The sequence below is a fragment of the Hordeum vulgare genome, chromosome 4H (genome assembly GCF_904849725.1).
Source record: "Hordeum vulgare subsp. vulgare chromosome 4H, MorexV3_pseudomolecules_assembly, whole genome shotgun sequence".
NCBI lineage: Eukaryota > Viridiplantae > Streptophyta > Magnoliopsida > Poales > Poaceae > Hordeum > Hordeum vulgare.
Genome location: NC_058521.1, coordinates 530,336,449 through 530,349,968, shown reverse-complemented (window position 1 = coordinate 530,349,968; position 13,520 = coordinate 530,336,449). Strand labels below are relative to the sequence as shown.

General features: G+C 46.1%; 1 pseudogene; it reads right to left on the bottom strand.

The window, feature by feature from the left end:
- Positions 1–7,252: 7,252 nt before the first annotated feature.
- Positions 7,253–8,056, bottom strand: LOC123450695 (annotated as a pseudogene).
- Positions 8,057–13,520: the final 5,464 nt, after the last annotated feature.

Here is a 13,520-nt window from a genome sequence, read left to right as displayed (position 1 = left end):
ATATGGGACCCTTCCCGAGTTCCAATGGGTACACTCACATCTTAATTGCTGTGGATTATGTCACCAAGTGGGTAGAGGCTATTCCCACTAAAAACGTTGATCAACACACCTCTATTAAGATGCTTAAAGAAGTCATTTTCCCAAGATTTGGAGTCCCTAGATATTTGATGACTGATGGCGGTTCACACTTCATTCATGGTGTTTTTCGAAAGATGCTCGCTAAGTATGATGTCAACCATACAGTTGCATCTCCTTATCATCCTCAGTCTAGTGGTCAAGTGGAGTTGAGTAATAGGGAGATCAAATTGATCCTACAAAAGACCGTCAATAGATCTCGAAAGAATTGGTCTAGCAAACTTGACGATGCATTATGGGCTTATAGGAATGCCTATAAGAATCCCATGGGCATGTCGCTGTATAAAATGGTTTACGGTAAGGCCTGTCATTTACCTCTTGAGCTGGAACACAAAGCTTATTGGGCAATCAAAGAGCTCAACTTTGATTTCAAACTTGCCGGTGAGAAGCGGTTGTTTGATATCAGCTCGTTAGATGAATAGAGCGCCCATGCATATGAGAATGCCAAGTTGTTCAAGGAAAAGGTTAAGAGATGGCACGACAAATGAATACAGAAACGAGAGTTCAATGTAGGTGATTATGTCTTGCTATACAATTCTCGTTTGAGATTCTTTGCAGGCAAGCTTCTCTCTAAATGGGAAGGTCCTTATGTTATCGAGGAAGTATATCGTTCCGGTGCCATCAAAATCAATAAAACAGAAGGAAATTTTCCTAGAGTGGTAAATGGGAAAAGAATCAAGCATTATATCTCTGGTACTCCCATAAATGTTGACACCAATATCATCAATGTCATAACTCCAGAGGAGTACACAAGGGATGTTTATCAGCCTGTTTTAGACCCTGAAAACGAAGAGGTATTTGTTTCGGTAAGAAATTGGACTCCGATGCTTTTCCAACAGGAAATTTCCTCCGTTTTGGAATAGTTGGAAAAATAGACAAATAAAAAGCAGTCCGGAGAGCGCACGAGGCGGTCACAAGCTTGGCCACCGCCACCTCCCCCTGGTGGCGGAGAGAGGGATTGTGGGCACCTCGTGTGCCTCCCGGACTCCGTTTTCTTGCGTAGCACTCCTTCTGGTCCAGAAAAAATCAATATATATATTCGCCCGAAGGTTTTGATCTCCGTATCGTGCAATTTTCCTATGTTTTCGTTTCGAGCTTGTTTCTGCTGCAGATCTAGATCATCATGACTTCCCCAAACGCTCCTATGGACAAGATCTTCGAGAAGGTCATCAATCCCTACCTCACGGAAGTGCTGAAACACCCTCAATCTATCAAGATGAGCGAGGGGATGTTGCACATCCGTGATGTTGAGGGGCCTAAGAAGACTGGAAGCGTGGAGACGAGGCTCGAAGCAATGGAGCAACAAGTCTTCAAGTGCCAAGGGATGGTGGAGCGTGGACTCAACGCCAACCACATGATGATCACGGAGTTTACTAGCAATCACAAGATGGATGCCATTGACATTGGGAAACACCTCTCCAGGCTCTATGACAGGGTTGATCAACTTCAGGGCCAGATCTATGACCTGCAGACCCAAAACTGTGAGTATGAGTACAGATTTAAGTCGATAAGGTTGGCTGCAGATTTGAGGATTCAGGCGACTCGTTCATCCTGCCATGATGGAGCACCCATGCCTTGGAAGATGGAGGATCAGACTACTCCAACAACTCCACCACCATCACCACCAAAGGGAGACAACTAAGCATTGGTATGGGCAATCCCCTTGGCTTCTGCCAAGCTTGGGGGAGTTGCCCTGGTATCGTATCACCTTTATATCTTTTTCTTTTACCTTTGTTTTAGTTCTTTCCTTTTCAGCTTTTATTTCTTCTCTTAGAGGAATAAGTCTTTAGTGTTTAGTTTGAGTCTTTTGCTTTGTCTCTCCCCCGTTGTATTCGAGCTTATGAGCTATATAATAAAGAGTATCTTAGTCAAGGGCTTTGCTTTGTGCTATGATCAAAGGTATGAAAAGAACGATAGCATGAAAGATCATGACACGATCTTATGGAAAGTGATAACTTCACATATGACACGTATGATGATTGAAACTCGTTGAGAATAAATCAACATAGACCTCAGTCATTGTTGCAATTAATAAGAAGTAATAAGGAAAGAGAGGTTCACATATAAATATATCATCTTACACACTTTTTACAATTGTGAGTACTCACCAAACTATTACATGCTTAGGAGTAGATCTTGGACAAGGAAGACAACATAATGAATTGTATTTGCTTGGTTCCAAACAATGTTATATGATTAGAGATCCCTTAGCATGTGACGATTGCTTCCACCTCATATTAGCTAAAACTCCCGCACCAAGTAGAGATACTACTTGTGCATCCATAAACCTTCAACCCAGTTTTGCCATGAGAGTCCACCATACCTACCTATGGATTGAAAAAGATCCTTCAAGTAAGTTGTCATCGGTGCAAGCAATAAAAATTGCTCTCTAATATGTATGATCTATTAGTGTGTGGAAAATAAGCTTTATACGAACCTGTGATGAGGAAGACATAAAAGCGACAGACTGCATAATAAAGTTCTTTATCATAGGAGGCAATATCAAGTGACGTTCCTCCGCACTAAGAGGATACGCATTCAAACCTCAAAAGCGCATGACAACCTCTACTTCCCTCTGCGAAGGGCCTATCTTGTACCTTTAATTTTTGCCCTTGTAAGAGTCATGGTGATCTTCACCAATTCCCTATTTTTGCCTTTGTCTTGGCTACCGTCACATGCTTGGGTAAGATCTATATTCATATATCAACTTGGAGTTGAGTACTTATGCTTTATTATTGTTGACTTTACCCTTGAGGTAAATCGTTGGGAGCCAAAACTATAAGCCCCTATCTTCCTCTGTGTCCAGCTGAAACTTTGACACCATGAGTACCACGTGAGTTGTAACAATTGTGGAAAACAAAAGAGATGATTGAGTATGTGGGTTTGCCTTAAAAGCTCTTATTTGACTCTTTCTGATGTTGTGATAAATTGCAATTGCTTCAATGACTATGGACTACTGTTGGTTACTTCTCGGGAAGGTTTTTGCTTCATACTTTGCTTTGTGAAGGAACTGTTACTTTCCCATAAGAATCTTTATGATGTATTGTTGTTCTATGTATGATCATGATACCCTCATGTTCGTATTATGTTTTATCGACACCTTCGTCCCTCAACATGTGCACATGTTTATGGAACTTGGTTTTTGCTTGAGGACAAGCGAGGTCTAGGCTTGGGGGAGTTGATACGTCCATTTTGCATCATGCCTTCATGTTGATATTTATTGCTTTATGGGCTGTTATATTACTTTGTGGTACCATATTTATGCATTTTCTCTCTTATTTTGCAAGGTTTATTTGAAGAGGGAGAATTCAGGCAGCTGGAATTCTGGACTGGAAAAGGAGCAAATCTTAGTCCACTATTTTGCACATCTCCAAATGCCCTGAAAAGTTACATGGAATTTTTTGGGATTATATAAAAAATACTGGCCGAAAGAAGTACCGGAGGGGGGCTGCCAAGGCGCCAGAAGCCCTGCCACCGCCACCCCCTGGTGGCAGAGGGCAAGCTTGTGGGCTCCCTGACGGCCCACTAGCCCCCCTCTTTTGCTATATGAAGGGTTTTGTTCCAGAAAAAATCAATCGGGAGCTTTTTCATGGTTTCGCCGCCGCCACGAGGCGGCACTTGAGAAGATCAAATCTAGAGCTCCGACAGGACGATCCTGCCGGGGAAACTTCCCTCCCGGAGGGGGAATTCGTCGCCATCGTCATCACCAACACTCCTCTCGTCGGAGGGGAGGCATCTTCATCAACATCTTCATCAGCACCATCTCCTCTCCAATCCCTAGTTCATCTCTTGTAACCAATCTTCGTCTCGCGACTCCAACTGGTACTTGTAAGGTTACTAGTAGTGTTGATTACTCTTTGTAGTTGATGCTAGTTGGATTACTTGGTGGAAGAGTTTATGTTCAGATCCTTGATGCTATTCATTACACCTCTGATCATGATTATGATTATGCTTTGTGAGTAGTTACTTTTGTTCCTGAGGACATGGGATAAGTCATGCTGATAATAGTCATGTGAATTTGATATTCGTCCGGTATTTTCATATGTTGTATGTTGTTTTTCCTCTAGTAGTGTGATGTGAACGTCGACTACATAACACTTCACCATATTTGGGCCTAGAGGAAGGCATTGGGCAGTAGTAAGTAGATGATGGATTGCTGGAGTGACAGAAGCTTAAACCCCAGTCTATGTGTTGCTTCGTGAGGGGCTGATTTGGATCCACTAATTTAATGCTATGGTTAGACGTTGTCTTAATTCTTCTTTTGTGGTTGCGGATGCTTGCGAGAGAGGTTAATCATAAGCGAGATGCTTGTCCAAGTAAGGGCAGTACCCAAGCGCCGGTCCACCCACATATCAAACTATCAAAGTAACGAACGCGAATCATATGAACATGATGAAACTGGCATGACAGAAATTCCCGTGTGTCATCGGTAGCATTTTTCCTCCTATAAGACTTTCTTCAGGCTTGTCCCTTGCTACAAAAGGGATTGGGCCACTTGCTGCACCGTTGCTACTACTTGTTACTTGTTACTTTTCACTTGCTACGTTTCACCTCACTACACCATCACTTGTTACCGCTACTTTTAGTGCTTGCAGTTATTACCTTGCTGAAAACCGTTTATCAGAGTCTGCTGCTCCTCGTTGGGTTCGACACTCTTACTTATTGAAAGGACTATGATTGATCCCCTATACTTGCGGGTCATCAGGGACCGAGTAGCCTAGCAGGATGGACGTCGACCTAGATGGACGGTGAAGCTGTCGACGCGTCGTGGTGGAGAGCAGCGTCGCCACCATGGTTGATAAGCGCTTCCTCTACTACGATGGCTTCCGCATCATCGATCTTAAACAACCTCCTCAGCGCAGCCAAGTCTGCCTCTGGCACGTGCTCCTTGAATTTCTTTTCAAACTTGTCGAGTGCCCATTCTGTGATATCTTGGCCATTCTCCACTATGTCGATGGTACGACAGAGAAGACCTTGCGCCTCCTTGGCCATGGCAGCAGCTACACCCGAACCGTGAGCCGTGACTCGCGTGCTGTTGTGACGTAGAGAGTGCCTCCCACCCGTTGTCGAGATGTGCACACCACCCAGCGTCTTGTGTCGGCGCGTTGGTGCCTTGGGCGGGGAGGACTCTAATAACCCACAGATGTAGGGGATCGCAACAGTTTTCGAGGGTAGAGTATTCAACCCAAATTTGTTGGTTCACCAAAGGGAAGCGAAAGAATATTCTCAAGTATTAGCAGCTGAGTTTATCAGATTCAACCACACCTGAAAGATTAGTGTCTGCAAGCAAAGTATCGGTAGCAAAGTGGTATGATAGCAACGGTGCCAGAAATGATCTGTTGACGGCAGACTATTCCTAACTATTGTATCAATGGCGCCAGTAAGTTGCACGTGGGCGAGTAACTATTCTTCCCCGACAATAGTGTCGGAAAAGATCTTGAAACAAGTAACAGCGAAGTAGCAAGGAACAACAGTAGCAGCAGCAGCAGAGTAACAGCAGTAACAACAGTAGTAGCAAAGTGACAGCAGCAGCAACAGAGTGGCCCAATCCCTTTTGTAGCAAGGGACAAGCCTAGACAAAGTAATGTAGCGAGGACCAGTGGTGAAAGACTCGTAGGTAGTGGATCGGTGATGGATGAGTGTGCGGATGTGATTCATCATGTAACAGCTATAACACAGAGAGATATGTAACTAGCTCCCGTTCATCAATCTAATGTAGGCATGTATTCCGTATGTAGTCATACGTGCTTAGGGAAAAGAACTTGCATGACATCTATTGTCCATCCCTCCCGTGGCAGCGGGGTCCTAATGGAAACTACGGGATATTAAGGTTCTCCTTTTAATAAAGAACCGGGCCAACGCATTAACACGTGGTGAATAGATGAACTCCTCATACTATGGTCATCTCCGAGAGTGGTTCAGGCTATTGTCACTCCGGGGTTGCCGGGTCATAACACACATAGTAGGTGACTACAACTTGCAAGATAGGATATAAAACACACATATATTGGCGACAACATAACAGGTTCAGATCTGAAATCATGGCACTCGGGCCCTAGTGACAAGCATTAAGCATAGCCAAGTAGTAGCAACATCAATCTAGAACATAGTGGATACTAGGGATCAATCCCCGTCAAAAACTAACTCGATTACATGATAGATCTCATCCAACTCATCACCGTCCAACAAGTCTACGACGAGATTACTCACGAACGGTGAAGAGCATCATGGAATTGTCGATGGGGAAAGGTTGATGATGACGATGGCGATGATTTCCCCTCTCCGGAGCCCGAAACGGACTCCAGATCTGCCCTCCAGATGAAGAACAGGATGTGGTGGCGCCTCCGTATCGCAAAACGCGATGAAACCTTCTCTCTGATTTTTTTCCGGGCGAGACGGAAGATATAGAGCTAAGTTTGGGGGCGGTGAATCCACGTGGGCCCCACAAGCCCTCACGGCGCGACCAAGGGGGGTGGTCGCGGCCTGTGGGCTTGTTGCCCACTGGTCCACCTCCTCCGGTGGATCTTTGCGCATGTATTTTTATTTTATTCCAGAAAAAATCTCCGTAAATTTTCAGGACATTCCGAAAACTTTTATTTCTGCACAAAAACAACCCCATGTCAATTCTGCTGAAAACAGCGTCAGTCCGGGTTAGTTCCATTCAAATAATGCAAATTAGAGTCCAAAACAAGGGCAAAAAAGTTCGGAAAAGTAGATACGACGGAGAAGTATCAGACTCCGGCGAATGAAGCAGGGCTAGCTACATAGGCTTGAATATAGGACCCAAGGCTGAAGTAGTATCCGGTGTTTGCTACAGGGCCAAGAGGCACACTGGGGTTGCGTCCAGCCCCATGACAGCCTCCGAAGTCCGGTCGGGAGCCGGATGCAGCTCAGGAGCGGCTTCGAAGCCAGGTGGGCGATCTAGCGTGGAGGACGGTAGAGGCGACACGAGGCCAGCCAGCGAGCAGAAGGTGACTGCCGCATGCAAAGCATGGCTGCAAGGAGTGACAACCTGCGCATCATGCTTCGAACCCGGTGTGCATGGAAGCAACGAACTTGGCGATGTAGGAGGCGTCAAATTATCACGCGAGCGGCGTCGTGTGGACCGCATGGACACCTACCGCACCCGGCTGCAACCCCGTGCTTTGATAGGATCAGCAACGCCGACGCGCAGCTCCGGCACGGGTGAGGGAGGGGTCGTGTGACCCCCTACGCCGCGGTGGCCCCCCTCGGAATGATCGCGGTTGCGGACGTTATCCTCATCACACTGACGGCCACAAGTGCCCCTCGATAGGGAGCGACGAACCCTGTCATGCCAACCATCACGACCGCGGCCCCCTCCGCGCCCACGATGGTCGTCAGAGTCTGCGTCGTCATCATCATGTCGGTCTGGGCGCCTCTCTGTGCGGCCCTCAGCAGCACGCCGGTCCCTGGGGAAGACCGTGCCGTCAACAATGCCCCTGAACCAGGAGAACTCATGGACATCGGGGGGAGGAGGGTTGTCATCGTCGTCTGCAGCCTTCGAGTGATCCTCGTGAAGGTCCAGGTGGATGATGATACGGTGCCGCAGCCCGCGCCGCCCACGGCGGCGATGGCCGCGGGCCAGCAGCGTCAGCCACTTCACCTTTGGGATTGTGCTGGGGTCAGCACTCCAGGCCCAGAGTGACAGGTCTCGCGTATCCTCCTTGCGGCGAGAACGCGACTCGATGTAGTCCAGCAAGCATCCACGACCGATGAGGAAGGTCGCTATGTACTCATTCCAGCCATGCACAAGGACACCTTCCATGCATAGCCTCACATGGTGGAGCATATCTTAATTGTCGGCATGAGCTTCCAGCCACAACTCGCGCACAAAAATGCGGTAGCCGGCGCCAGGCAGGTCACCGCGCGACATGGCGTCCGTGCAATGGTGCTGGTACATGAATCTGACGAAGAACTGCTCGGGGTAGTCGCACTACATCAACGTCAGTCGGCCGCGTGCCCAAGGCGGCCGCAATCTTAGTGCCAACTTGAGAGCAGGAGACGTCCTGGCGAGCCCCCTCCAGCCAAGCAACAGCCGCGTTGCAGGAGAGTAGCGCGGATTCCGTCTGCATCTCCGGCGTCACCGGAACAATGACGAACTCCTCATCCGGCCTAGTCGATGCGTCACCATGGCGCTCCATCTGAAGCAGGGGCTGCTGAAGCAGAGGAGGACTTTGCGCAAGACTCTCACAGCCACGGTCGGAGCGGGGCGCTGTCTCTTGAGCGGGAGCAGTGGTAGCGCGAGGCAATGGTGGTGGAGGCACAGCGCTGCCGTCAATTGAGCTAAGAGGCTTCCAGCTGTTGCGACAGCCTCGAGCCTTGTGGCCGTTTTGTAGGCAGCGGCTGCAGCGGATAGGGTCACGACACGATCCAGCTCGGTGGCCACGAGGAAGGCACCGACAACAACGTCCTTGGAGCCAACTGGGGATGGGCGCGGGCTTGAATGTTGGGGCAGGCAAAGCCGAGAGACGCGGACCGCGACGCGACTCGACGAATTCCCATCCACTGGTCACCTCGTCCTCACGCCCCGTGCTAGGCATCGATGCCGGCATTGAAGACGTGGCGCACTCCAGCTGCCCCTCCCCACGATAGTTAATGGTGCCCTGGACTTGAATGCGCACCAGGATCTCGCTTTCAGGCGCGTGGACCAACCCAACCATGGTGCGGCTCGAAGGCGGCCAAGCCGGCTGCGAGTTCAGGGCGAACTCCTCGGAGAGGCCGGCACTAGTGCTGCCAGTGCAGGCATGCGCCGAGCCTAGATTTGGCGCAGAAGCGGACGTGGTGGACACCTGCGGCCGAAGATGCGAAGACCGGGCCGTGCCACCAGCTGATGGGCGAGGGGGCAGCGGGGGCAAGGGCATGAACCACTCCGTAGATCCGAAGCCGGCGCAGGAGGCCGAGGGCGCCGTCGGGGCGTCCACAGGAGTGGGCGAGAGGAGCGTGGGAGAGAGCATACCTCGGGAGAGAGGGCACAGGGCAGGGAATACCGATGTATAATTGTGTCTATAATTTTCAAACATTTGAGATATCCATGCAATTAGAAGATAGGCTATTTTGTGATGATCTTTGTAGCCACGCATGTTTCTGTTAATAGAAATCGAAGAGAAGAAATATCTTCGTATAAAAGATATACTCCCTCCGTACGAAAAAACGTGTCCCGTCCGGAAAAGCTTGTTTATGGTAGATACATTCATATGAGGTACAAGTTTGGGACAAGCATTTTCGGACGGAGGGTGTAGAAGATAAGCAACATGCTCACACGTAAAATTTTGTAAATAGATTTATTGTTTGCGAGCTGCCGAAAAATCTTAAATTAAGTTTAATTTGCTATAACAAAAGTAACTAAACTAGACCAATAGGGGGAGAACCCCTACAACTTTTAAATTAAGAGGACAAGATTTTTCTGTGGTTTCTCTGTTCGAATTTTTAAATCCTACGCACGATCACCAATGAGCATTGGTTTTCCCTAGATTACGTTCCTTTTGGGTAAGGGAAGAGGCGGTGATTAGCGGTTTTGATGTTTGTCTCGTCCAACACGGCCGACAGGAGGCCATATGTACACAATATTTGAATTACACACATTTTAAAACCCAAATAAATCAAATATTGCAAATATTTTTACATCCGAATAAAAACACGTTGCAATTAGTTTTACAACCCAATCAAAAAAAATTCATGGATAGAAAATCAACCGATATAGGTACTGGTTGGCAATGTAATTCCAAATGTGCTCAACTAAGTCATCTTGGAGTTGCTGACGAGTACGCCAATCACGCATTTCTTGATGGAATTGAATGAACTGTTTAAATGTTCTCGGTTCTTGGTGCTCATGCACAATATTTACCCTGAAAATCAAACGCTTGGTCATAGATGTTATCATCATTCTCATCCTCCACGATTATGTTGTGCATGATCACACAAGCAGTTATCACCTCCCAAAGTTTCTCGGTGCTCCTTGTGAGTGCAGGCTGTTAAACGCCCCCTCATCGAGAGTGAAGCAGACCAAAAGCACGCTCTACATCCTTCCTAGCACTCTCTTATTGTTGGGAAAATCTTTGTTTCTTCTCTGTTCCCGAATTTGATATTGCATTCACTTGGCCACTCAGGGTAGATTCCATCAGCTTGGAAGTATCTCTTGTTGTAGTGGTGACCATTGATTTCATAGTTTACCTCTAGGTAGTGGCCTTCTCCACGACTTGCAAACACTGAAGTACGCTGAAGCACATTGGTATCATTGTGAGAACCAGCCATGCCAAAGAAAGAGTACGATATCCAAAGATCTTGTGAGGCCACAACTTGTAATATACTAGCGCAACCTTTGACATGCCCCTTATATTGCCTCCGCCAAGCAACTGGACAATTCTTCCAGTTCCATTGCATACAATCTATGCTACCAAGCATCCTGGGAAAGCCCTTATCAGCATTGATCACCAACAACCTCACTGTATCAGTGACAATTGGCTCTCTCAGGTACTCAAGGCCAAACATACCACTATGACCCTTTAGAAACTATACATGGATTTGAGACATGTGGTATCACTCATACATGCATACTCATCCACAACATCGCCCGAAATTCCATATCCAGGCATGTGAATAGTCGTAGTGCATTTCTGGTAAGAGGAGAAGCCAAGCTTGCCAAGGGCATCCTCTTTGGGTCATACGCTACCACTCCCACCCAAATACGATTAAACACAAGTCTCCCCATCTGGAAGTGGCGACAGAAATGATGTGATTTGAAGAGCGGGGAATTGTCAAAGTAATCAACATAGAGCATGGTGTGTCCTTTCACCTTATTGCAGTTCAAGGCTGGGGCATGGCCCGAGATTGATCCCCTGTACCGGGGCCACGGTCTAGCATTATGGCATTGATGACCAAGGCAATTACCACAAGCTCTTCGTCATTCGAAGATGAATCATCTGACCAACAAATGATGTTATGGTAAAAAAAAACTCATCCCCACTATTCATGATACCTTATTAGCAAATTCCTGAAAACCATGTGGTCATCATGGAGACGCGGACGGGAAGAGCACTGCACATGCAACATGCAAGGTTGGCATTCATGGCATGCGATCGACAACTTTGGTGGCCCCTACCAGAGAGTATTGGGGTCGATGGGCATCGCCGATGGCCTTTAGCTTAGCTGGAATCGGTTGTGGCGACAAAACACCGACAATGACTCCTTCTAAATGCAGGCATGGGGTGGCGATTTCTAGGGGCATTCGGGCTCGACAGTGGGGAGGTGGCCGAAAAAGAGCAACGACGGTTATAGCGGCGAGGGGAGAGGACGGGGCAAGGGAAGGTGATAGAGGCGAGGGTCCCGATCTTTTGATGAGATGGTGGCTATCGATTTGGTGGAGGCAACTTTAACGATCCGACTACAAACGTGCACGACATTGCGCCTTAGCGATCGCAACCAACTCCAAGAGGTTATTGACCACGCCAGAGCACGATCGACCTGACCACGAATGTCCCTTCCTGCAAGCAATCGAAGAACAAGCAAGAATATGATAAAAGCAATCTGAATATTGCAAATATATATATGAAGTATTGATAAGGGTGGGGATCCGAAAGCGGTCTTGGTCTTGTCATTGGACACAAACGAAGTCCACGAAGTTGCAATGACTAACTTTTAACTAAACAAATCTCAAGCAAAAAGATACTAGGTTGATCTACTTATATAGGAGCACAGGTTGGCGACCTAGGAGGTGGGAGGACGTCCCAAGGCATCCTAAAACTAACCCTAAGTCATAGAAGGCCTATGGGCCCAAGTGGAGGTGATGCAACACCTTTGGACTTGTAGTTTGACTCGGATTCTCGTGCAACATGAGATTGTTTCGTCAATATCTACACGCTCCGAACGAATTTTAAGGTTATTCCAATTGGGATGGAACGTACATAAAATTTACTTTCCAAAAAAAAGAAAGAATCACCCAGTTTGGAGTTTGTATGAAAACGTTGTTGACGTTTTGAGACAAGTATGTATGTGCAGTCCGAATCTGAGTCCAAAACGTGAGAGACTTGGACTGTATCTTCTCTTGGGCTAGAAGTGACATAATAGAACTTCTTAAATAGCACATAATAATTTTCTTTGATGTGAGAGGACTCCTCTAACAACACCTAACCATTTCCTCTTCCTTTATCTTCACACATGGTTCGTGCAAGCGTTCGATAATTATGCATTTAGGCATGGAATAAAAATAGGTGAAGTATTTTTGTTCTGGATAACATAAATAAATTATTGCATAATTATTATAAGAAATCACCTCACAAATATATAAATATGAAATACTTTTGGTCGTATCCAAGGTAGCCATGTCCTCATCATCGTGCCATTCTTGAAAACAAAGCTGTCCTCGACGTTGCTTAATCTGAAATATGACCAACAAAAGAGACAAGGCATACATGATGTATTTATATGTCATCCATTTTTTACTTCCCTTGTTTTTCGCACATATGAATCATGTATACATGAGTAACTTTCATATGTTATGAAATATAAAGCCAAAATATTATCACAAGAAGTAGAAGGCATGAAAATATTGCAACTCAGTTTGCACATATAAGTGAAGTCCTTCATATCAAAAGACTAACAATGTTCATCATTAGACCATCCTAACATTGGTGACTACACTTTCATTATTTCAAATTTACATGCTACAACATGCTTAAATAAACAAACATGCAACAAGTCACTTGACATAGAATCATCACGAACATTAGAGGTCATATCAAAATGATTAAACATTGGCACAATTATTTTAAAAAATATTTGATGCAAATTTTATTTATTCTCTCATTCACATGGTTCTTTCTCATCAATAGTTAATTCAATGGGTTCACTCAACATTTTTTATATTCTAGTTATTTGATCACATGGCAAAGTCAAATCATGAATATAATCCTCTAAAATAGGTGGTGTGACCAAAGTAATGGGTAGCTCATGAGAGGGTACATTGCAATTGACAAGGCATTCATCATACTCATGTGGAGGTGGAAGATACGTACCTTTGTCATTACCTCTCATGATCAACTTAGATGATGTAGGCACTCCCGATGATAACGTGTCACATGGTGAAGTTTATGTAGTTCTCACAACAATTGATGTGGTTGTCATGGTACGTCCAGTAGTTGAAGGAACAACCATATCAACTCTTGGAATATTCACCTTGCGCTCATTCTCCTTGTGGGCAACACGTTGTTTTATTTCCTGTTCAGCTTTCCAAGCAAGACGAAACAAACGATCCATATGATAAAATTTTTCATGAATTCTCCTGAATATCACAATTTAATCCTCCTCAAAATCTATCCATAAAATCTTCTTCACTTTCTTGTAGTGAGCAATGCAACAAGGTCGTTTAT